This window comes from Ambystoma mexicanum, chromosome 5p, assembly GCF_040938575.1.
Source record: "Ambystoma mexicanum isolate Mex_15411 chromosome 5p, UKY_AmexF1_1, whole genome shotgun sequence".
NCBI lineage: Eukaryota > Metazoa > Chordata > Amphibia > Caudata > Ambystomatidae > Ambystoma > Ambystoma mexicanum.
In genome coordinates, this window is record NC_090930.1 from 536,887,975 (window position 1) to 536,915,355 (window position 27,381).

A 27,381-nucleotide genomic window follows, 5' to 3' on the forward strand; every position below is an offset into this window, starting at 1 on the left:
TTCTTAACACGAGTAACTATGTTTCAATTCATTTCAAAACATTGAAATATATCACTTATACAAATTTCATTGAAAGAAATAAAAAAATATCACCAATAAAACAGAGCAAATGCTCACAAAAAAAACAGTACTAATTGTCTAGTGCTAATTGTCCAAAGTTACACTTGTTCATTTATGGATTATACTTTGCTGTTTTATATATTATATGCTACAATTATGTTATTGTTTGGATTCTCAAAAGTTGTATACCTAGCCTTTTATCTTTCAACATATTAAATGATATGCTAAGTTTGAAATGTATGTGGGGAAAAACAGAAAGCCATTGTGGCCTCGTGGTTAATTGCTGCGCCTTTTAATTCTGGCAGACCAGGGTTCAAGGCTGTATGTTTTTTTTTATTTAGCTAATGTAATTTAATTAAAAGAAAATCAACACAACTGGGAGGCGGTGAGGTTTGTTGCAGTGCAGTCCTGTGATCTTATTTGGCATGGGGGCGTTTAGACGTGGCTGCAATGTGAGCCATGCCCAAACATCCTTTGCACCAAAATAACGCCACCAGAATAGCTTTTGCGCTGAAAATAATGCACCAAAATGAGCACTGCGACAGAATGGCTGTGCCAAATTGGGGCGCTGCAAAATGACAGTGCGAAAAGGGGTGTACCACTTGCAACACGCTGCTTAACCAAAGTGTGTGGTCCATGGCAAATAATTTAGTCTCACTGCACATTGCCTAAACACATTGTGATTCCTCAAAGCCTGCAGTCTGAAGGCCATGGCTAGTGGTCTGGTAGCATTTTAAAATAGACAGTGGGCACCACTGACCATGGCCAGAGACCATGCTAGTGGTCTGGAAGCGTTTTAAAAATCTACAGAATAAGAAACCCCTTGAAATTCAAGGGAACATCTTTTGTTGCAGGGAATTTAAGGTGAGAACTTAATGCAACAAAACCCCTGAAATTCAGCTAAAGCCACCTTAACTTCATGCCCCCTGTTGCGCAGCCTAGGACCACAATGATGACAAATCTTCTTGCAAAAACTGCATCAGGATAAAGATTACCTCGTATATTGTAATAGGATAGATCAACATATCTTTTCCATTCCTCTTCAGGGAACAGATTAACCTCTCTAACATTGTTCATGAGCATATATTTATGGAAGTAGTGGCAACATTTCAAGCCATCTTTATACTGCAGAGCCAAATAAACAATGTGCCAAAGGGCACAACTAGTAGAAATCCTAGTAGAAATCCTATGCATCTTTATTATATTCTTATATTTGGTTTTATGATTAGCTATCTTACTTGCTTTCTCAATCAATGTAAACTTACTGGAGTGTATCTTTCTGATTTCTGTCCATAGTTCTTTTTTTCTTTTTAGCTATGACAACATCATAGTCTGCACAGCATTATCCCTTAATATAGCTAGTGGCTTCAGTACCTTCACAAAGAGATTACTAGCAAGGTCCATGTTACCTTTATGAACCTTTGCAGAGATCCATAGCAATCTATTGCCCTTAGTATTACATACCATGTTAATATTACTATTGTTCTTCTGGATAATCGTCCCAACATCTATCTCATAGCGCAAAATAGCACAATCACTTAAATCATTGCGAATCAGAGTAAGAGCATGAAAATGACTAATTACCTGCCTAGACACATAAACATAATCTATTCTAGACTTACTAAACCATTAGTCCCAGTATAGGCCCTGTCGCAGTCCTGCTCATGGCTCGGACAGAGATAATGCATACCATAACTCTCAAACAAATCATTCCATCTCCCCCAGTCAAGATCTTCTGTATAGGATACACCCCCTCACAAATTACATTAAAGTCACCTTCCACCATATATTGTTTTCCCTGGTAACGGATGACCCAATCTGCAAGGAATTCCTTTTCAATATTTATAATATCTGGAGTCAATTCGCACATAGGGGGTACATAAATGTTCACAAACAAGAGCTGGAAAAGCCCATCAATAAACACATTATCACTTAACCAAGTGTCCTGGAGGGCAAAGAGGTCAAATTCCTTAAAAATATGAAAGGAGGAGAAGCCCCCATTATTCCATGAAGCAATAGCAAAAGAAGAAGGGGATAGGGCCAGGGAGATCTTCATACACCAAAACTCAATTTCCTTTTTCCATAGGCTTTTTTTGATCAATCAATGATCTCATCATATGTAAATGTTTTACCTCAATATCTTTTTGACCGTTTAGTTCATCTACCTTATCTGTTTCCTTATCATCGTATTCACAGTGTTTCTTATACGAGTATGTGTCACATTCATAACCCAGTTTCAAAAACTCGTTAGAATAATTCAGTATAATTTCATCAATCACAGGTAAAATAATGTACTAGAGACCACTTTATCATTTCCATCTCCTCTGGAATTTCAACCAATTCTATATCCTTTGTAGTAATTGATGAGAGCTGTGGGATACAATTAATTAGTTCTAAAATACAGTTTCTGTTCAGGAATGGGCTACCATTGATAGCAATAACTTCTGTGAACAAAATACTCTGATCATAATTCGGTTTAGAAAAATCAGAACTGACAATTGATTAGTCTCTAAATTAGGGGGCACAAACAAGGCCTCATCTCTTACACTATGTTTGTTACCCATGACACCTCTATGTTCTAGGTAATTTGGTAAGCCTGGGTGTGGTGACATCTTTTGTAACTACTTCTGCATGGGTATAACCTATCACACCAGCTTCAATGTTGTTGTTGTTCATTACTATGCTAATAGCGCTAACAGAGAAGACAGAGGAAGGGCCAGCGCTCTCAACCACCTGGTTACCACCACCAAATTCCACTTTTTGCACCCATTTATCTAACGATACAGACTTTACTCTGGCTTTTGAAATTGCCTTCACCAGTTCATATCCTGTAGTGGTTGGGACACAGATAATGCTTTCAGACACAATGCTCACTAGAGCAGAAACATTAGTCAAAATATTTATAGGTGGAGCAATCACTCCTTTAGATTCAACTTTATCCCTTAATCTTTTTCTTTTGTTCTTTCTTCTAATTTCCTTACAAAGCTTTCTGTTAGCTATATTTTTTACATTGGGCAATGATTGGTTTATTGAAGGATGCATTGGAACCACCTCTTCATCAAGCACTACAGCCTCAGCCAGAATGTCAGAATTATTCAGTTGTGCTTCCTCTACCCCACCTTTCCCAATCTCTAATGTTCCTTCCATTAAAGGATGTGAGTCCTCCTCCAAGCTACTATTATGGGCTACTATTTTCTAACAGAATCTCCACAATTCTAGATACATTAAATAGTTTTTGTTTTTGTTTTTGGGACATGGTCATACATAGTGTAAATAATGCCTTAACTATAATTAGCATTTCCCAGAGAGAAGCTCCATTACATTCTTGATCACTATTAAATTGGTTCTCAATATTGCTATCCCCACATTCATCTCTTAATTCTACTGCAATATTCACTAGATCCGGTGATTTGGGTAACATAATATCATTCATACTGCTAACCCCATCATCTTGTAAGTCAATAGGTATAATTGAAACATGTCCAGTAGAATCTCTCTGTAGACTATAACAGAGGTTCAGCAATTAATTAGTATCCACCGGGGTAGGTGAATTTGAAGGACCCGTTATGACTATAGGGTGATTGGTCACATCCGGTCCCGACAAAGTAATGAGATCTTCAGGCAGCAAACAATGAACAGGGGCACCCATTTTTCCACCCAAAATACTAGAGGTAGTTGCAGAAAAAAAGCCAGTAATCTTGCTATCATCCACACAAACCGTAGCAACCAAATCAACAGGAGTAAGAGACTCTACTCCTCCATGCCCCTCAACCAGAAGGACAACCACTCCTGTATGCAGAGCCTTTTTATATAGTGTAACCACATTTGTAGGGCATCTTGGCCTCACTATTAGGTCATCCTTTATTGTGAAGGGAATATTCTTTTATTTTCCCCGGCATGATGATAAAATATCAGCACAGAAATCTGCCTTACTTGCACAGGTCGTAGGACCATGTAACCCGCAGGCACGTCCATTACAATTCCAAAAAATTCACAAACTGAAGGAGGAGAACAAGATAAAAGGTCAACAGGTTTCCCTCAAACTCCCACGCTATACTTCTGTCAAACTCCTGCATTTTAGGCAGAATCCTATCCAGCACCCTTTGGGAACACCACACACAATTAAGACTATAAGTGACAGTACAAATTCATCTTTGGTACAATCCCGTACTACACAGTAAGGTGGTAGCGATGGCTGAGCAGCCAGACTTATCTCAAGAGTAAAGTGAGCAGTATCAGAAGTTACACAAAGGACAGCAATTACTATGATTCAAACAAACACTGACTCAAGGTTTCTGAATAAAAGAATATACATTTATATACACATCCATTTGTAAAACAGTTCACTAAGTAAAGCAGCAGAAGAATCACAATCTTAATATACTACACAACACCCAATCAATTCTGGACAAGTTAAGCTCAAAATGAAGTGTGAGCAAAATGGCACTCCAGCAATTTAAAAAGGGAGGGAAAGAAAAGGTTATACAAAACCTAACAGCACCAACAAGTAAGTAGGCAGGGCAATCTAGAAAAGGCTTGCTAAATGAGGATTCAAAGCAATAGACCTGGGCCAATGTTAATGGTTCTGAGTCTTTGCAGAGGATCACACAGCTCAGAGTAGTTTGCGGTTAAGTCTTTGCCAAGAGTTTGAAATGAAGTTGGTTGAAGGAAAAGTTATTTAAAAGAGTAGAGAAGGACAAGTCCTTGGATTGGCAAAAGATTTAAAACACTTTGACCGCGGTCAGACAGAACGAACAACTGGGTTTGAACAGTACCTTAGAAGAAGAAGAATGCCATAGCTGAGGCAGAAGTTCCTGGCAGATCCTGCAGGCTCACGGTTCCTGAAGCGACTGTCAGACCGACACGAAGGAGGAAGACTGGAGGGTCCTGCGCTGCCGAGGGAAGAAACCAGCAGCAGAGCAAAGCAACAAATAAAAGGTGTGCTTCTTAAAACCCAAACAGGGTCCGGTCCTCCTGGCTATCCGGTTCACTGCAGCAATGCACAGCATATTCAACCAGGGGAGGGAGGCCTTGCTTGGTGCTTGGCAAACTGGTTGGTCCCACCAGCTCAAGTGAAGAAGATTCCTTGCAGATCTTCTCTGCCGTCGAAGTGTTGGAGATTCGGACCCACAGCATGGCTTCAGCTTCTCTTCGGTTCTCTCGATCCTGTGGCGACTCTGCCTTCCAAGTCCCAGAGACCTGCTTTTTATGCAGTGTTCCCCCATTCACACAACCTGGTTGTCAATCACACAGCAGGGTGGCTGTCCTGGCGGGACAGTCACTGAGCCAATGAAGCAAGAGTGTGACTTGGGTCTCCAAGGAGACCCTGTGCAGGGGTCCTAAAAACCCCTCCCTCACATCCTGTCTACCCTGACTCTCAGGCGCCTAACAAGGGCTTCTGTGCAGAAGCCCGCCAAAGGTCGACGAACAAAGGAACCAAACCTGGTTTGGCGCGCAGAGTAAAACACGAGAAAGACCTTTACAAAAATAAATGGTGAATAAACCCAGCCGGAACCAAATAAAACTAAATGGGGTCCAGCGGATTAAAGTTCGAGGCTACTAATATAGCCTAAAACAGTACCAAGGCTATTTTCATAGACCGCGGTAGGAAAAATATGGTAGATACCACTGCCACCAGCCAAATCTTAATGAAAGGGGAACGAAATAATGTTCCATGACAGAAAGACAAAAAGGAATAACTAGTAACCCTTTCCAGTACTCTATGGAAGATAGTTTGTACTGGGTCTGTGAATTTAAAAAGACTAATAAAGTCAATGGCAACTTTACATGTTCTGGGAGACAGTAGTCAGTCCCAGAAAATGGAGTTTAAAGTGGTAAATCTGAAAAAGATAACCCTGTGTCACTGCACTAAAGGTGCTGTGTGACACACAGTAAAAAGATGATGCCTATGGAGTATGTGAGGCTCCACAGTCTATGAACACAAAAAAATAAAACACACAGCAAAACACATGTAAGAGTGGGAAGAAAGGCTCACGCTCTTACCAGGTGAAAAAAAGAAAATCCTAGAAATCCAGCAAAGCTGCTGAGGGACTCCGTAGGTAAGGGAAATTAGCCATTCTGGAGAAGTCTCCCTAACACTGCACGACTGCACTTGTCAGGTGCTTCGCTAGCGCTCAGGATCATGGTGGTTTTGATCCATAGACTCTGTCTCCATTACCGGCACGGGATAGAGAGAGAAGAAACACCACTCAGGTAGGCACTTCCACTGCTGTGCAACTGTGCTTGTCAAGTGCTTTGCTGGTGCTCACGATCACAGCGGTTTTGATCCACAGACTCTGCCGCCAATACCTGCATGGGATAGACACAGAAGAAATACCACTGAAGTAGGCACTTCAACTGCTGCACAACTGCGCTTGTCTGGTATTTCCATCAGTCATTTAGGAGCATTCACTCGAATGAGTAACTCATGCCCCCCAAGTCCTCAAAGAATGACCGGGTCAGTGTAACATTTACAAGCAACTTTTGCTGGACTAGCTGCTATGCCCTACAACCTATGACATTCATTCAATATTTGATGCTGATATCTTCTGTCTCTGGTTCCCTGATGCCACATTCACTTAGATGGGGGTGCCTTGGGGCATGTGCTCTTACATTAACTATACTGCTGTTATTGGGAAAAGCTAACACAAGTGTATTCATACAGTGGCAGTACTGATATTATTGGGTACACATGAGTATATTCATATAGATGCATTGCTGGCTTTACTTTGTAATGCCAGCTTAAGTGTGTTCTTATTGTGGCAGTACTGGCCTTACTGGGTAAAACCAACATGACTCTTTTCTTTCAGTGGCAATGCTAGCATATATTGTGGCCTAGTTGGAATGCGTTGGAATATGCTCCTGAGCACAGATTTTGACCTGGCATCTGTACATTTTTCATGTTTATTTTACAGAACTGATTTGAATTGTGCAGCTTTTTACCCAACTTTTCACAGGAGGTAAAACAAAATTCACCATTTTAACCCATTATTTAAAAAGCATTCTTAGGGAGTACTTCTTCTAAGGAGAAATTGAATTTTGGTTATCACAACTCTGTAAGAGTGAGACATTTTGAGTAGATGAGCGGTAATCACCTTGGAGTTTTCAAAACGTTATGGATGCATGCAGTTGCACCGACGTTAGAGGTGTATACCATTCAAACATGTACAGCAGTTTTGTATGGGGCAGAGATATTGGGCTACAACAGTGAGCCCTTGGCAAGGGGTGAAAATACTTTCTATAAAAAAACGTTTAGCTCTTCTTGTGGGGAGCTGATCTTTCCTTGTACGTTTAGAGTTGGGACAGATAGGGATGCAATAACTGGCCAAATGTTAGTCTTTAGTGTTGTGGCTAGGATTGGGGTCCAACCCTTTATTAAGGTTGTATAAGAAAGTTCGTTTGGTTGTGTTAAATGTCAGAGGGGCAACCTCTTTGCCATGAATGATTCATGTGAAGGCTGATCATGCAAACCTAGTCAAGAGCAAGTTATGGAATAGAACTAATTATATTAATTGATGAAAATCCAGAAAGTAAAATCAGCTTATTGAAACGGTCATTGATGGGAACAATGGGAAATGCAGGGCTACTCTGCTTTTGGGACACTATTCAACATGAAAGCAATTTATAGGCAAGGAACCACATTTAAACCAGATCAAACGGGTTTTTACTAAAACTATTTTCTTGCAATTTTGACTTAGGCCCTTTCATAAGCTACGTTTACAGCTCACTTGCCGCCTGTATCCACATCACTGTACCATATGTGGACATACAGTAATGAAGACGAATGTGCTTTCTTTTTTTGGTGTCTTTTAAGCAAAGATGTCAGGCAATGTTGGCTTGTACCGAAGTTTTATGTTGATTAATACTGCACACCTCTGCCATTTGCATAGTCTCCAGGCACTCTCAAACAACAGTAAGGATTAAGCCCCGGATATGCACTGGTGAATATAAAAAGGTACTAGTAGTTTCCAAAATTTGTCAGAAAATATTTTAACTAGCAATTCGAGTAGGCCAGCCGACACGTGTTTCAACCCATCTGGGCCTTTCACAAGGCTATGATATTTGAAAACTTCCCACGGTTGGGTGGGTTGGTTGAGTTGCCAGTTCGGTGAATCCCAAGTGGGACTGGTAGAGATGACAATTAGCTTTCTAGAATCAACACGATAATCTGAAGGTCACAGGTTCTATGAATAAAGTGCCTAGTTGGGCTTGTAGGAGCTGAGGCTTTCGGCTGATGTACAGAGTATTACGAGGCCTTTCGGCTTGATCAGCATCCCTGAAGTGGCCTCGTAATACTCAGTACATCTTCAGATTATCGACTTGATTAAAACATTTTATGACAAGTTTTGGAAACTAAGACTACCTTTTTGTAAGCGCACACGTCTACCGTGGCTCAATCCTTACTATTTAATACATGAGGTGTGGGAAACACCTGCCCCTCCTCTGATCTTGCTGCCGATCCAACTTTGATAGCATATATATCATCTAATTAAGCACTCATTGCTGTGCCAGTTGATTCAGCCAGTGCCAGTGTAACTTTGAGTGGGACAATCGAGATTAGTCAATTGACCACAAAGGAGAATGTGATTTTTGTGTGGTCACTTATTTGGGTACGGCTTGGGTGAAAAGATCAAAATTCCTCAAACTTCTGAAGGTGAATAATTTTAAATTAGCTAAAATCTATAGTCACTTGTAGATATTTTTTATATTTTATTTTATTGTGTGTACTTTCTTTTTAAGCACAGATTTTAGGTTTTATTGTTTTTAGGTTCTTATAAAGTATTGTTAATTATAATGTATCGCATTTTTTCATAATGTGGCTTTGATGGAAACATATGTCAAAATAAATAAAGCAGATGATGATGATGATGATGATGAACACTCAGAAAGTTATTGCAGTTTCTAAGTTGCGCTGCCTGGCATTCGTTAAAGAAACCCAGTGTTTTAGGGGTTCAAAGTTGTACAAACAGTTAAATACAAATTACTCACAATATCCTTACAAAGATGCCTGTTTGTTGAAAAAAGAGAACTTTTTCGAAAAATGATTAATTGGGGTGGGCAAGCTGTATGGCCTTTACAAAAGAGCTTTTACAACTGGGTCTCTGTTGAACATTCATGATACTTCTAGATATTTTATTGTAGAAGTGGGCGCTTCTGATAGAGCTATTTGTGTGTTTTTGTCATAAAATCAGAATGATGAGCAAGCAGAGAATGTAGTATTATATCTTTCTTGCTCTCTTGTTAATGTAACTATTCGGTACAGAGCAAGAATTGTTGGATATAATGAATGGTTGGTCAAAGTGGAGAAAGTGTTGTTAGAAGCTTGAAGACCTTTAGGTATTTAGACTGACTATTATAATTGGCTAGTACAAAGGGATGCCCCTGAGCAAATCATATTCATTTAATGATCCCACTTTCAGCCATCAGCCAATAGGACCCGGATACCACAGGTACACACGAGTAGGTGCATATTAGCCCATGATAAATATCGCATCGGGAAATATAACTACAAATATGGCAAAATATAATTGTCCCAACAATGGAGGTCTATAGAACCAAGACTCGGTCTGCCACCTGGTGTGGCAGTGAAACCTGGGCTTATGCCAAAAAAATGGAGTGCTAAAGACAGAAGCATTTATAAATTACTGGTCAATTTGCCCCCTTTTACTTGGGGGCCAATTCATGGAACAAATGTGCACCAAAAATCGTGGTGCAAGCTGGCACAAGCGTGAAAAAGCAAGCGCACGTGCATGCGTGCGATTCATGGAAGGCCCTGTGTGTTTTTTCCCTGGGATGTGTGCCAAATCCATGCAGCCGCACACGGGCGCACACGTCATTGCAACATCCAGAACGCCCTCCGTCATGCGTACAGCGAAAGTGCACATTGTTAGCGCACACACCAAAGGGGGGGCGGAACATGGGGCGGAACACGCGGAATGGGGAACAACGCGTGAAAATAACGGCGTAACTGGGGAAGTACTGCTGGGAAGTACACGGAACGCCCACATGCACATGAACTACACGTATTCATGGAATCGAATAGGGGAAACCCGCGCACGGTCAAAGACACGCACAGGCCTAAGCACGTCCGCCAGACGAAGGCAGGCGGTAGCGTCCCTGCGCATTACAAAATTGTGCGCAAACAACAAACACGTATATACAGCTACACTGAATGTCCCATTCTGTGGCCCCCTAGGAGAAATGACGTGTCACGCAACACTCAGGCATCCCAAAAAAGCAAGAACAAGAGATACGCAACCCCTGTAGCCCACGTGCGTGTAAAAAAACACACGCAGTATGCTGTGGCAGCCAGGAACACAGGCAGCCAGGAACACAAAAAATGCATATATGATCAACACGCAGGCTGGTATGCCTGAAAAAAAGGGGTACGTGACTAACAGGGACACCCGCAGTTGGAAAAATAGCATGTGCAACTCACCATCTGCCTTGCGTGTAGAAGAACGCCTAGCCAACACCCACACCAAAAGAAGAAGTATGCACTGTAGCCGCTGTGAAGTAATCGCATGTGAACCCGAACGTCTGGAAAACACACGCGCTGCTTTCCACGAAAAGCCAGGGAAACGCCTGCCTGCACGTTACGTCACAGACGCGCTTACGTGCTAAGGGCCTTTCCTCAAATTACATGCTGACGTGCTGTTTTTTTACGTGCCAAATCACTCCGTATCAAGCTGGCCACGCGACCACACACAGAAGACCACGCTCCTGCCAAGAAGGCCGAAGTACTGCCCCGCAGAGCCCAGCGCCGACTACCACCAGCCATCTGCTGCTGCCTGCCTGCCTGCTGGCCACGTTCCCTGCTATTTGGTGCTTGCACATCAGCCATCTGCAGGGGTCCAGTTGCTGTGACCACCCCTGCTCTAACAGAAGACTCCTGACTGAAGTTCCATCGCTCCACAGCCCAGAACCAGGACCCAGTTGCCCACCCACACCTGCCTCGGGGTTGCCATGTCGGGGGAAACACCATCAGAGACTACTGGCAACCCCCAGCCAGAGAGGCAGAGGGCTACCAGCTTCAGTGCCTCAGAAGTTGGTATCCTGGTGGAGCAAGTCCTAGTGCATTATGATGCCCTCTACGGAAGAAGACGCGCCAACAAGGATGGACGTGAGAGGATCTGGAAGGACACTGTGGCTGCCATCAACGTGGAGGGGGTGGCAGCCTGCGACATACCACACTTACGGAAGCGTTGGGGGGACTTCAGGTCCAGGACCCTCAGGAAGGCCCGGCGCCTCTTGGAAGCAGCACATGCAATGAGGCGCCGGGTCCACCGAACTACTGACAACATGAGGGTCATGGAACACATTAACCCAGTGCTTCACTGCCAGATCCTCGAGAGGCAGAGCAGTCCGGAGTCGAGCGGTAAGTGTCCACGCGTACTTATTGGACGCAGTGCATGTTGAGGTGTGCCAGGAGTGTGCAGCTTGGACATATGTCTAAAAAGGCTCATGTATGGATGTGTATGTGCAGGGACATGACCGTGCTGCATGTGAGTCCTGTCATGTGTGTTGCACATCAATGGTGTATGTGTTCCAAAGCATGATGCACAACTTCATGTGGAGATGCACACATGTTAGCATTTCTGTGTATGTACTATGGCATGGTTGGGGTGTGACACATGGATGCTGCTTCCACCTTCATGTACGTGCACGGCATTCATGTGCATGTGTGAGTTTGACATGTGTGTGACTGTGATACGCCATGGATGCATGTGACACAGACAAGTAGGAACCTGATTGGCAGATGTGGCACTGTTGCCGATGATTGCACTGTGACAGGTGGTGGAGATGTACAGATGCATGTCTGTCTGTTGGCGTGTGTGCATGTGTTCGGCACTCCCCATGTTGCTTGTGACGTCATGCTAATATTCAGATGTTCATGCTGTTGTGTGTGTGTTTTTGGATGCTGCTGCTAGCTGCACGATTCCTGTTAATTTGTGCATGTGTGTGGGTTCAAATGATATGAGTGTTGGGGAGCGTGATGCCATCTGTGAAGATTGACACTGCCACTCATGTGCAACTGTCATGTGTGTATCTGACCATTGTACAGTTCCCTGATGCCTGTGTTCTGTCTCTCCCTGTCTGCAGCATGGACTGATGAAGAGGGCGGAGACGGTTCTGTGGAGCACAGCGGCAGGGATCCCACCGCCAGCCGGAGATGCAAGGCCCAGCTCTCCTCCCACGTAGTGATCTCTTCTGGGAGTGAGGAGTCTGGTGCCACGTCCAGGGCAGCAGCTGCCGAGGGAAGGTCCAAGAGGCAGAGGTTGGAGGTGGACACCTCAGCAGCAGTAGGGGCAGCTGAGCCCACACAGGGGCCTATGGAGGAAGATGGCACAGAGTCATCCAGGTTGGTGGGGGGTTCGGTTGAGGAGGAGGCCATGGAAGGCCTGGAGGGGGGATTCCACAGGTGCTAATGATGCAGTCCAGGGCCAGGCACAGGAGGCAGCACAGGCTGCCGCGGAGGTGCCTGTCTGTAATCCTGTCCCCGATCCTGTGACTGCATCATCTCGCACCAGCAGGGATGCCTTCATCCAGACCCGTTTTCAGGCAGAGGATGCGCACACAACAACCGGCCTTCCTCGCCCTGCGGACGTGGCAATTTGTGACCGTGTTGAGCCTGTCCTAGTTGAGATGGCGTTGCGTCAACGTGGTATTCGGGGTGATGTGCAGGGTTCTCGTGAGGACAATGCACGTCATTTCAAATACCTCATTGACCGCGTCGGCCTACTAGGACAGGTCACCAAGGCTGGGTTCCTCCGTGTGCTGGATCTTATAGCGACCCCCTCCTCAACTGAACCCCCTATGCGCCAGTCGTCCTCTGTGCCATCTTCCTGGCCAAGTATCACCTGGGCACCCTGTGTAGCTGCCCCTGAGCCAGCGGCCAGGCTGGTGGAGGACACATCCCTGCCACAGTCCGGAGTCAGAGGTCCAGAGGAGTGGCCACCCCACCAACTGGACCCCAGCAAGAGAAGGACGTGCAGGCATCGACAGGCAGGGCCCATGCACGGCAGCAGCAGGCTCAAGGTGGGAGCGATAATGGCTCTGGGCCATCAACATCACAGGGGCAGGCATCGGCCGGAGGGCAGGAGGACCCTGGATTAGGAGTGTCTTCTGTGTGGCAGCGGTTGGGCCAGCAGATAGATACGGAGAGGCGGCGGGCGGAGGAGGCACGACTCACTATGGTCAGGGCGGAGAACTCCATGTGCAGGGCATTGAGGCGGGCTGAGTGCCTCGAGGCAACTCGCAGGGAGTTGGAGGAGGCCATGGCTACATCCCTGTGAGACCTCGAGGCCAAGGAAGAGGCCCGCCTCTGGAACATCGACGTGGAGTTCGATGATGCCCTGGCCCGGAAAATCAAAGAGTGAGCCGTAGGACTTGCCCGCCGCCTTTGTACATAGTTCTTTAGACTTCGGTTTCCTTTTTTCATTTTTTTTTGGAGTTCATGGACTTTGCTCCACTTTATGTAAATAGTTTTTTATTGATAGGTTTTTGGTAGGTTTCCTTTTCTTTTGGGATCATGGACCCTTTGGACTTGCATTGTAAATAGTTCTAGACTTGTACATACTTTCGTTATTTGAACTTCCCATGGATCAATAGTTTTTACTTTATTTTTATTTGTTCATTTATATGGGCATTGGCGATGGACCACTTTTCAGTTTTCATGTCGTGGATTTTTGATTTCAGTTGGATTTTCCTTTTTTTTTGGTATTATATTCATTATTTCTTATTTTGCGCGTTTGGTTTTCATTATGTTATTTGATTGTGTTATTTAATACATTTCATATATCTTGATTATTGGTGTTGTGTAATCTCATTGGTTTTTTGCATGTCTCTATGAGCATTGCCTCAGTCATGTGTTGCCACTGTTTGGCTCTATTGTACATGTATGCATGGTCATGCTGGTTCTTTTGAGACTCTCATGGCATGGGTAATTTGGGAGTGGGTGCAGTGGAGGATTGTGTGCTTGTATTGGGGGGCAGGGGGATTTGGGTTGGCATTAGGAGCATGGGTATGTTTTGTTATTACACAGTGTTTGATGGGACATGAGTCAGGGCCTGCTGGCAGGTGCTCGTCAATGGTGGGTGGGGGACATGAGTCAGGGCCTGCTGGCAGGTGCCCGTCAATGGTGGGTGCGTGGGGGACATGAGTCGGGGCCTGCTGGCAGGTGCCCGTCAATGGTGGGTGGGGGATATGAGTCGGGGCCTGCTGGCAGGTGCCCGTCAATGGTGGGGGGGACATGTGTTGGGGCTCACAAGTGCATGGTGCCATGTGGGCTGCCTGCAGGACATGGTCAGGGGTGTAGGGTAGTCCCCTGTGGTGTGGGCTGCCTCCGGGGCATGCCCAGGGTGGATGGGCTGCCTGCAGGGCATGGGGATGGGGTAAAGGGCACACCCGGAGGGCTCACACTGCCAAATCGTGTGTGAAAGTCCATGTGTACCCCGGAATATGCATACCCCGCTCACACTAGCAAAATCACATGTAAAAACTCCCCACGCACCTCTGGAATATGCGCAGGCAGCCCATCCTCCCTCCCCAGGCCCCACAGGCAGCCCACACCACAGGGGGGACTTTTTCCACACATTTTACCTGATGCGAGCAGGGTACGTGTATTCTTGGGGTGCGCGTGGACTTTCCCATGCGTTTTCACTAGCGAGAGTGGGGTACGTGTATTCTGGGGGTGCGCGGGGACTTTCACACACGATTTCGCTGGCCTACATGTATTCTGGGGGGGTGCGTGGACTTTCACACACGTTTTGGCTAGCGTGTGCGGGGTACGTGTATTCCGAGGGGTGCGCAGGGAGCTTTCCACGCGTTTTCATCATTGGGGGCTGTATGCTGGTCCACTGGCCTTTGCGCCATGTACTGGATTTGTGCAATGTTTTTGACGCACGGGGCGGGATTGGGGGCATAACTGGTGCTGCTGCAGGGTTGCTTCGCCACTCTGCGCCACGGCTGCTTATGGATGTATAAATCCATATATACGCTGTGCGCCTAAATGGGTTTTGGCGCACTGGGCTGGTGCAGCCTGCTGCAAGCGCACTCTGTGCATCAGCCGCGTGCGCCACTTGTGCGCCGAATTCTATGAATTACCCCATTCATCTCTTGCATTCATAATGTAATTGTGTTGCAGATTGACTTTTTTATATGACTATTGCATCAAGCACTTTTCTGGTGCCGTGGTTAGTCCTCGGTTGTGTGTAATCGTTACATAAAACATTTCCTTGATGGATGATATGCATTTAATACCATGGTTTTAACATATTAGGAATAGTGTACAATTTTTAGTTGTAGGGTGCCTGTGGGAGACACCAACCAAAATAAAAAACTGACAGTCAAATATTACTATGTGTGCCTGATTGACCCTGTGGTTTTTAGACAAGCTCATTGAGGAAGCTTGTCCAACTCCTGTCTTTTGCTCATAATGAACCCCGGAAGAGAAATGCAGATTTTCTGCCCATGATGCACCACTAAACATGTGTCTACTGAAATATAGACTTTCCATATGTCTAGTGGGAGCGTATACTAACAGGTGGCCATCTATGGCAGGGAATACGGGATATTTTCCTTTTTAAATAACTTTTTATTACATTTTAAAGTATAATACATCATCATATCAGCAAATTTTGACAATATATTAAAAGAAAAGTGTATTTGACACATGCTAAACCTACAAAATAAACAACCTAAGTATGACCAAATGTTAAATGCAGATAGAGGTTATATAAAATAGAAAGAGAGAAGTGATAGAGAGAGGAAAAAAATATTAGACTGAGAACCATAAAACAATACTTTGATTAATCATCCTCCTAGACAGCAAAGTAACTGTTACGCTCACCTGGCTCCCACAGGGGCGTCGGTCGGATCCGGACGGCTGTGGTGTCCACCAACTTGATGCGTAGTGCAGAGATGACTGACTGGACTGGTCCTCCTAATCTTGTCTACTTGACCCGTAGAAGTATTCTCCTGCAAGTGGAGGGATGGATTTAGCCACCCGTGGATTCAAGTGATAGCACCCCCCACAGTCCTCCCAACTAATCACCTCCGATGTGCCCTCTCAGCAATCTCACCTTATATTCTTGAAAGATGAGCTCTCCATCCTGCATGGATTGCAGAGGCGCGTTGATGCCAGTTACTTCACTGGTTTGAAGGCGTGGGAGAGTTCCGGAGAGTATTGACTCTGAGGTTCCTGGCAAGGTCCAGTAAATATCAAGTTCATAGAGTTCAATATGTCCGATGTTTCACTCTTGTCCCTCCTTCCTTCCTTGTCTTGCAGCTGAGATCATGAGAAGATGCTCTCGTGGCAGCTGGTGGCGCTCAGATAAGAGTCTGTATTATCCGACGCTGTCCGGTAAATGTTGCACATGTTTAACGTGTTGTTTTTCTCTCACTTTGCAGGTGCGGCACATGAAGATGTGGAGAGTTATAGAATAATGCCTCCGGTGGTAAATCAGGTAAGTCTATGGTGATAAGAGTTATATTTGTTGGTTTTCTCTGCTCACCTTGTTGTTTTCTTTTGTCCCCCAGGTGCCGGAGTTCGGCGAAGATGCGACGTGTACAGAAATGATGTTCTTTCCAGGTCCGGAGGCGAGATGGATCCGGAATCAGGTGAGGAATTCTAAAATAATTTGTTTTCTAACCTTGTCCTTTTCTTTCCTCTTTGTTTTAGGAGCTCCAGATTTGAGGCGGGCGTGGCAGAAGACTGGATGCAGACTGCAGGCACGGTGAGCGTTATGCTGCTGGATGCAGAATAACGCGAAGCGTGTGCTGTTGTTCAGGCGTGGTTTAAAAAATAGTCCCTGTAATAAAATAGTCCCATCCAGGCCTCATGTTGGCTTGGACTCACTAGCAGCATGGTCTGCATCAGGTAAGTAAAGTCTACGACTGATTTCTATGATGAGCCTGGCGCCTAAGGCACCAGGACTGAACCCAAACAGCCCCCAGCCGGGGGTGTTGGGGTTTTAATAAGTATCTGGATGCCTGCTCCCGGAGATGATGGGCTTGGTCCTGATGCCCGGGGGTAGGCATCATGACAGTAACAAGCACCAATATCAAATTGGAGAAATAAAAAATAAAATAATCATTCAAAGAGACAATGCCATTCAGGTGAGGGTTCTACATCAACCATATACATCAAGGAAACTTCTCCAAATGCCCCAAAAGTTTTCAATGTCTCCTGTATTTTTGTAGATGGCTTTCTCATAGGTTGAGACAGTTAGAACATCCTCTACCTATTCTTCAATATTGAAGGAGCTGCTTGACTTCCAAGATCTTAGTATCATTCTTTTAGCGATCATACAGGCACGATGCAACCAAGTTACTCTGCCAAAGGTAACTTCATCCAACACAAATACGTCTCCTGGAATCAATAATGTGGCTGACAGGGGTATTGTACAATTCAAGATCAATCCAAGTTTTTCACAGAAACTCTTGGAAAAAATGTCCTTGTCTTTGGGCAAAACCAAATTAGATGACTAAGGGATCCTTTCATGTTATTGCATTTTCAACAAAGATTGTTCTGCCTGAGATGTCTCTTGTGTAACATTACAGGTGTCCAGTATGATCTAAAAAGCATTTTTGTTTGAGATGCCCTAAAGCCCCAGTCTAGGCACACCAGGCGAGTATTCTCACAACAGCGTTGCCAGCAGTCTGGATCAATGTTCTCTCCCATTTCTTCCGCCCATGTAGCCGGCAGTCCTGGATCACCTTTTCGGCAATTCTTTAAGAGACCGTACATCATAGCGGCCGGAAGAGATACACTTACACATGTTCGCAGTGCCGACCAAGCTACATTCAGAGATGGCAGCTGAGGCGAGCCGAGACAACCAACAACAATAGCCTTTAATTTCCTGTATTCATTTAATGTGCAATCTTCCATGTTATGAGTTTGACTCAGTTGTGTAGTGGCCCCCTTCTCTCAGATCATGAAAGTATTTTACACCCGCCAAGTACCATTCTGACCAAAAAAAAAACCTTACCTTAACATTTCAAGGCCGGATTGAGCCAAATGGAGGCATCCAGGTGAAGGTAGGGATCAGAATTCATGCGATTGGATATTACACCAGCAATCTTGTAAAAATCTGGTCAGAGGGTTCGCCTCTCTTAACTTATTTTTCCTAACAGTCAGCAGAGCCTCTGGATCTAACTGAGACATAGCACTACACTCCCATGCCAGATAGTCCGAACATTCACTACCAGAGTTAATGATTTTACACAGATGGCGAGTCGAAAAAGATAGATGATAGTCTAAGAAGTTTGGTAAATTCATTACACCCTGTTTCAACTTAACTTCTAATTTCCAAATTGCAAGTCTTGGGGGCTTCCCATACCAAATGAACTTTTGAAAAAGTGACTTGGCATCTTGATTGGTAACATTGACATAATATAATTCACTTGTGGAGCCAAGTTCATCTTTATGCAATTAATCTTCCCCCACATAGATAACTTTAACAGCCCCCATCTCTCTAGATCAGATTTCAGTTTCAGGAGGAGCATTCCAAAATGCATCGCCAGTAGTGTTACCACCTCAGCCCCAATCCAAATGCCCATGTATTTCATCTTCTGTATACACCATCTGAACTGAAAATGAGCGCATGAGGTTTGCTGACACAGGTTGTTGAGTGGTAAAATTTCAGACTTACTCCAATTGATTTTATAGCCTGAGACTGCCGAAAACATCTGGATGTCACGCATCATGTGGGGTATTCCACTGGCCGGGTCTTGGTGGGCAACCAATAAATCGTCTGCGTAAAGCCAGATTAAATTAGTACGATCATTACCAATTATAGGCCATTGATTAACATCTGTTCTCAAGCAAAGGGCCAATGGTTCCATGGACAAGATGAATAACAAGGGTGAAAGCGGGCAACCCTGTCTAGTACCTCTATGAAGTCTAAAAGCAACAGAGGTGAGGCCATTTGTGAGCACACTAGCAGATGGATCCTTATACAGTAGTTTCACCCACTGTAGAAAGTTCTGACCAAATTTCATCCTCTTCAGACATGAGAACAAGAAGGCCCACTCCACACGATAGAATGCCTTTTCAGCTTCCAGTGAGATAACAGCATTGGCTACACCTTGTTTGTGCCCCTTCTCAATGGACAACAACAGGTGTCTCATGTTATCAGCTACTGGCCTGCCAGTTACAAATCCGACCTGATTAACATGGACTAGAGTAGTAATTACTGATTACAAACGTACAGATAGCATTTTTGCTAGAATTTTGCAGTCACAATTAATCACGCTGATCGGCCTGTAGTACTCACATTTTGTGGCGGATTTATCTTTGTTTCCTCAATACTGGGATATTTTCATTGACCCTCAAAACACGTAAAAGAAATTATATATTTTTTCTTGTGCACCTTACATCATTCCCTGTATTAAAAGTGTTTTTTTCACAATATTGAAACAGGACTAGTTCTGGGGCACTAAGACCTTTGTTATTTTGCTTTGCGTCTTTTGTCTGTTGATAAAAATAGGTAACTCACATTTTTTTGCCTAAAGCATGGAAAATAAGAAGCTAGACTCAAAAAGTTGCAGGCCGTAATAAGCATTGATCTTTGGGGAGATGTTACCTTTTTTTTACAAAGGATTTCTAAGGGAGGATTATATTTTATTATTCAGATTTTAGGATGAGATGATGAAGTTTTCAAGTACTACTGTTGAGTTGGTAAATCTCTTTTTTCTGAAAATGTGTATACATTAACTACAAACCTGGATACAGTTAAGCTTGCATTGTGTTTACAAAATGTATGATGCTTAAATATATAAAGCGCATCTTCTGTATCTTATTCTGGTTCAGTCATTGGCCCTGTGCTTTATTTGTGGGGGGTGTTTGCCAGGGCTCAGCCTTGGCACCTCTTATGAGCACTTATTGTCTCAGACTCAGTTTAATTATGATGTGGTTGTAAACATGCTACAAGCAACAACAGTGTGGGCAGGGATTCTGCATCCTAAAGAAGGTGGCTATGCTGGGTGCTCGTGCAAGCCATGCCCACTCACTGCTCCAGTCCATCTGCATGACATCGGTGCAGGTCCGCTACTGTAATAATGAGCAGCACTGCCACAAAAGGTTGAGTTGACAACAACAGGATAATCAGCGAAGAGGAGTGTCTGTCAAGAGTGTCATTCTCTACAAGAAGATTTTACTAGAGTGATACAGTGATGTAGAGGCAACTTCATTAATTCAGTAATGATTTTGCCTGAATGTGTCCAACAATTTACCATTGGAGCAAAGCATGTTTGCTCTTTTTCTGAGGAAAAATTGTCAATATGTTCCTCTTTGTACAAAAAAGGCTCATTGACCCAATAATCAACCCTGATGCACTCTTCTGTGGGTACACAATCCTTCAGAGTTTTAAATCTCCAAACAATCAAAGAATAAAATGTATAGGATGATATTTTGATATTTTAATGCACGAAAAAATTAATTAAATGATGTTTTAATACACATCAAAAAATAGTTATATTTTATAAGAGAAAATCAATGTTCATTTGAAATTCTTCCTCAAATCCTAATATTCAACTGTAATCACAAACCTTTTTTTGATTTTCAACAGTAATCACAAAGTGTTTTGTGTATTTAGTACATGAAACATATGACAGCATAGATGCATTGACAAAAAATGAAGATATCCATCATCTTTATTGTCTTCCCGATTTTAACATTGATCCTTCTTCAGGGGCAATTAAACTGTCTTTCTATGAGTAATAACATATAACAATAAATAAATCCACATCCTTTCAGCCATTATTATTTTACATGGCTGTACCCACAGCAGTCACTAAACTCTCAGTGTCAATCACAAGTAACCGACTTCACCTGTAAAAAAACACTCAATTTCTTATGTGATGACCTTTTAACGGCAACTCTACATGGTAGATAGCATAGAAAATAGTGTACCATCCCCACTATTGTTCCAATGACATCTGATTGAGAAAGTGACCACAGAGTCCATGCTCACTACAGTTCGACAATGACCTGTAAAAAATCACCTATTTTAGTATTTCAAGTGAAAACCACCCACTGAGTTAAAGGCAGCTATATAAGGAGTTACTACTATTTTACCTGAGTGAGTATATCGCGAGTGAGGATATTGCGAGTTGAGAGACACGTTCCCGGCAGCTATGTAAATGCAAACAAAGACGCACGCTCACCATGAAGCTGTCAGTCATCTTAAAAAGTTTAAATCACAATCCTGTGGTGTAGATACAGTGGTACAAAATACTTTGCTGAGCACTCAATCTTAAAATGAATTTGATCCTAACAGCGTATTCAAACATCTACCTCAATCCTAGCAACTATGTTAAGATGCTCAGGTGTATAAGCCCACTCACAAAAATCTAGCTGACCTGCAAGTGATAATAAGTAAACCCCATCAACATATGAACAATGTACACTTCTTGCGATTAGCTCATTATGTACACATATCGACCATGCTCCATTGTCTCTGCCCAAGCATAGTAGTGTGTGCTAGAACCACTAGAATAATGTGTTTACAATTGTGTACAGTTGGAATAGTTCATATCACCAGCACAAAATGACAATCCTTGTTTCAAATATAGTCAAGTTCCATGTATAGTCTGAGGAACACAACCTTCCAATCTAACAAGTGTACTAACCTATATATGACAATGCTAGAAATGTCTGAGCACATATATCCTTGCGTGGAGTACATATGAATAGAGTCCCACTCACAATTTTTAAAAACCAATACACCTTGCAACGAGCCCATGTGCGGGCCACACATGGGTTCTGCTCACAATCTATCACAGATCCATCCGATCCAGTACAAATATATTCGCCAACTGCAACAATCCATCATACATTGACAATCACTACCTATGAACAAATCAAAGAATAGCTCATAAGAAACTGTGGGGTTAAATATAGCCCCTGAATGCCAGAAACAAAGAGGCCTATTGAACCAAAAGCAGGCCTAAGTCTCAAAAGTGCAAAGATATGCGCAATGAAATTCAGCAATGAAAAGAAAGACATGTATCTGACAATGTTGTTTTACTAAATCCATGGAAAGCTACATTTTCTACTGAAAGAGACAGATATCATTGTGTACATTATCTTCATACCTGAGTGTGGTCCCGAAATCTCAAGTGAAACCAAGCTTATTGCAATTATAAGAAATAAAAGAACTTCCTTTTTCCTCATCCCAAAACGACATTGCGCAGAGAGAAGTGCCTTTTTGGATTCAAGGTGAGCATGATTTTCTCATTTAATTGCTTAAATACACATGGACAATCCAGAAGCTATACTCATGTCTTTTCCAACTGTGAGATTAAAGAAGTACGTTACACGTAGATATAAGGCCCAGATGCCTTGTAAGATGTATTGTGTGTGAGTTAAAAGCCATTTCTTGCAGGATGATAACTGCAGCCGGGCATTGCGCCTGAAATGAAACGTTAACCTCAAAGACCTTTCCATTGCTGGTCCTGGAGTGGGAGATCTGCTTGTCAACAATCAATCAGGTCCATTGCTTAATAAAATACTAGGAAATACACTGGCTAGAATTAAACCACGGTGGAAATAATAAAGTCATGCCTGTTCTTTCCGTAGAAGTGACCTTAAATGTGCATTAAAGCTGCAGCCAGGACCATTACAGGTGCACGAAGGGATAGGCTAAGATAAACATGAGCCAGCATCTGGCTGGTCACATGCTTAAGGGGAAATGCAAGTTTTTAAAGTTGTTTTGAGGGTGAAGGACAAAATTAACAGGGGAACTATGAATTATCATATTTTTCACTGATGCAGCACCTAAGAAAATGAAGAATAGCTGTATCTCTGCACAGCAAGGGCATGCCAACTTCAGATTAGCATCATCTGATTTGCCTTAAAATGTAGTTCTTAAAAATATATCCATACATACAAAGATTTGAAAAATTAGGGTACTTGCCATGTTGGTAGATTTTCAGAGTTTAAACATGCCAAACCCACATGTCAGTTTGGGATGACAAAGCTTTCTCCTCCTTCAGCTGTCCTAACTCACACACCTCATCTCCTTGTCCTATTAGCACACAGGTGGGAGATGGGTACAGAAAACCAACCAATCCCTTCCATAGGAAACTTGACAAGTTTGTGATGTAATTTTCCCTATAAGTAAACCGGTTTGCATGAGAACTGGGCTGTTCCATTTTATCCCTGGAGGTAACCTGCTGCTGGACTCTTGCGAGAAACAACCTAGTAGAGAGGCCCCAAATCTTACAGTGGATACAGGGACAAGGAGACATAGAATCTGAATGGGACCGCTTGGAGTAAGCAAAGGGTACTATCCTTGACTGACACCCTTTCTGCCCCAGAGGTGCCCTGCTGTTCCCTGATGCCCATTACAAGGCATCCCCTGTAAGTAAAACTATACCAAAACTGTACCAAAGCCATAGATTGTGTAGGCCCTACATTTTTCTCAAGTATTGTTCTAGTTATTTCCCCATAACAAAATACCCAGTTTGTCTTTGTAGATCCTTAGCATATTTAATTAAAGTAAATTAATTAAATCCCCTATAGAAATCATGGGATGTGTTTTGTTAGCATTCGAAACTGACAAGCTCCTCCATGTGTGTTTTGAGCTGGTATAGACATAAAGATTTGATTGACTATTTTTAAGAAAATCCCTGACTTCTGTACAGAAGGGGGTAGGAGGGGTCCCATGTTTCCATGTGAGTGTGCAGGGTGAAAAATGAAATTCTCTATTGATCCCCTTCATTTTAAATCAGAGGTATCAAGCCTTGTATTTCCTTTGCATGTGTGGTGGAAAAACAAAATTGCCCATTTGTTCTCATTGTGCTCTGACCCAAACCACAAAGCCCTGCCTGTTCTTTTTAGGTGTGGCAAAATTAATTTTCCCATTGTTTTTCTTTCCCTCATATTTCATCTGTGGTAATAAGTTAAAACACATTTTTTCCCCTTGAATCCCTTTTCCAAAGAGTGCATTTCCCATTGTGCTCCCACTCTGCCACTGGCCTTCAATTCAGAGGGGTCAAGTCTAATTGATGTTGGAGAGTGGGGGTTGCTGGGAGAAAAAGTATTATAAACAAATCAGCAATCACTATGTGTTTTGAATTGTTCTTTTTCTGTATTGGTAGGTGATTTGAAAAGACAAATGCAGGAATTTGTGAATGCATATCTCAGTATTATCTCTGTGTTGGTGTCATTACGTAAGTCATTTTTGTTCTTGGTGTTGCCACAGCATTGGCGGCTGGTGTTAGTGTGTTTGTAAAATGTGGTTTAAATTAATTAATAAATATATATTCTTACTACACACCGGCCTGGTTCCTAGTCTATTGTGGCACTGGATATTTGTTGGGGTTGGGTGCGAACGGGTGGGAGGCCTTACCAAACTGAATTTGAATAATAGTGCTTTGTTGTGCGCCACCTTGATTGGGTGGAGAGGAACTCCCTGAGTTGAGTGTGACCACGTAATAAACCGCAATAAATCTAGAGAGATCCCATTATACACATATCTCTTTTGAGGACATGGAGTTCAAATACTCAATTACAAAAATAACTGTTCGGGTATAACAATTGCTTCTGTGCCACATTATGTTTAGCCTCTAAAAAAAGTGGGGCAACTAGAAATTAGGATTCCTCAACCTAACATTGGACTTATGATCAGTCCAGCGTGACTTAGCTTTGTGTGTCGTAATGCCAACGTAATAAATCCCACATGGGCAATTTATACACTACATTCATTGCATCATAGGTGCAGGAATGGTTCAACACTATTCTCTTATCTGAGTATGGATAAAAAATGACCTTCCCTTTAATAATAATACTTTAGAATTGGAAGTTGTTGCATGGGCGAGAGCCCAATCTCTCGGCACTCTCTGATTGCATTGATGTATAATCACCATTTCTTAAAGCTCACCTCTTTCTATATGCAAACACAGGCCATACTGTAAACAATCGATTCAACATCAGATTCAATTTCAATATGATAAAAGGAGATCAAAAGCCAAAAAAGCCTCTAACTGGTATTTGTCAAAAAAGAAACAAGCCAGAGTGTGGTATGCTGAATGCAGGGTAACTAGTTTATTGCAATATCCTGTGGAAAGGTCAAGATAAAAGCCAAGCTCTCACTCCAGATTTCTCCAATGTTTGAACAGACAACAAGAGTTTATATAGTACAGAAAGGTCCCTGTGATGTCACAGTTATTAAAACATATCGCTCCTGCTCATTGGCTCCCTCAACTAAGCTACATATGGAACCTATATGTATACACCCAGGGATTGGACAATCGTTATCTAAAATCCCACCCTGTACCTTCCCCTAAGAAAGTGCTGCCTCATAATATCTGGAAATTAATTCATAGGCCCTAAATTACTTCTGCGGTGAAAGAAGACATGTGCTAATGGGGTACAATGCGTTCACACTATCCATGAACTGGCTGCATGCTAACACATTCATGTATGGGAGAGAGTGGGAGAGACAAGTGCATAGCCTTATTTTTATTAAATCAATTAGCCCATGTCTACCTCCTATGCCATGCTCAAAGCCTTGTTTGCGATCCATAATCGCCATCCTGCTCTTCACAGATTTATGAATAATTATTCTATGACTCATCCTGCTAAGATTTCATTGCAGTATTTAATCGTTTTTCTTTAGACGCTCTTCACATGTTCCCTGCATGCGTAGCTAGGCGCAGAATGCATTAATCTGTCACGTCCTTCTGATTTCCTGGGATGGTATAAACTTGAAACAGTTTGCTGTGTCCTTGTAACTTGATTTATCTGACAACTGACCGAAGACAATAATATCTTACTTCGCCATGTGCACTTCCTGAAATGGCTCGGCATTGACATTCCTTTGCCTTAGTCATAGTCAAGCCGGCTGCATCATTTTTCCTGATTTGTTCAAGCGTGTTCAACTTGGCTTTTCTTAAAGTGTTAAGGTTGAATTATCTGCTGGTTCAATTTGTCACATTTATGTTTGTTCTGCAACACACATTAGATCTGTATTTATTTGCTGCCTACCGGCCTGGTGCATTGCTGGCACATCACATTTCTCCATTTGGGTACGCTGCAACATTACCCTACCTGTTATATCCATGCTGCCCATACATGCGTAGTGAGACCCTCTCTTGGTACGCGCTTTCCCACCACCTAGTCCATTCTATTTAAAAAAAACACAATAATTGTGCAAGCTAATGCCTGCTCTGTCCCTATTTGTGTAGCGAAGCTAACTATTCTTTGTGCCAGCTGCAATTCCAGGAGAATTTAAAGTGCAGTTTCAAAAGTGTTCTTTCTGATTCTGTAATTCCATGTTTTCTGGGGGAAAGCAGGGGGGCATCTGCTTTCTAGCCACTACAAATATGTTCCAATGAACATCCACTATACATTTAATTAACTTATTGTGTAGTGAGTATGTGGTAATGTAGATCAACGCTGGTTCTCCATTGGACTTTTTTGGTGCAAACAGCGATTCCCGGGGTGTCAGTGCCACTTACTTAAGCACAGACTCAATGTTGTCTAGCTTATATTTTCTATTCAGAAATTTTTCTTTCAGCTTATTAGGCTATGTCACATACTCTTCCTGGCTGGAGATAATGTGGCTGTACCTTAAGAATTGACTCAAAGGAACACCATTAAGTGTTTTAGGGGGTTGAAAGCTAGTTGTGAACAGCAGGCTGTTCTTATCCGTTGTCCTAATCTCACCATCCTCACAATACAGTTCTACGTCCAAGAAACACATATCGTGTAACTATATGTAGCTGTAAATTGAATCTAAGGTTGTAAATGATTAATACATTCAAAAGAAATCGAGTAACTCCAGTAATGGTCCCTTCCAGGCATCAAAGATGTTGTCTATATAACAAAAATAGCCTTTCAAATTCATCTACATGTCAACCTTTAAAACATTCTCTGTTTCTAGGTGTAACATGAATGAGTTTGCATACACTGGGGCCATAGCTGCTCCATGGAGGTCTAAGAGATTTGTATATAAAAGCGATAGTCAAATTTAAAGAAGTTAAGCAAACACTCTTCAAAAGCGCCAGTGCGAATATCTTATCAGCTTCACAGTTGTCGGCCGACAAGAGCAGCCACTCCATGTCCTCTAGGCCTGCTTCGTGAGTGATGTTCGTATACACACTTGTCACGTCTATTGTGAAAAAAATGCCATTCTCCTGAACAAATTCTATGTTCTGTGTACTCGTCAAAAAGTGTCCTGTGTCCTTAATGTACCTTGTACAAGCTTATATAAGTGGCTGAATTATTTTATCTAGGTACTACGCTAGTGGTTCCAGCAGTATCAGTAGCCGCTATGTTAGGTCTCCCATGGGGATTTACACAACTTCTATGGA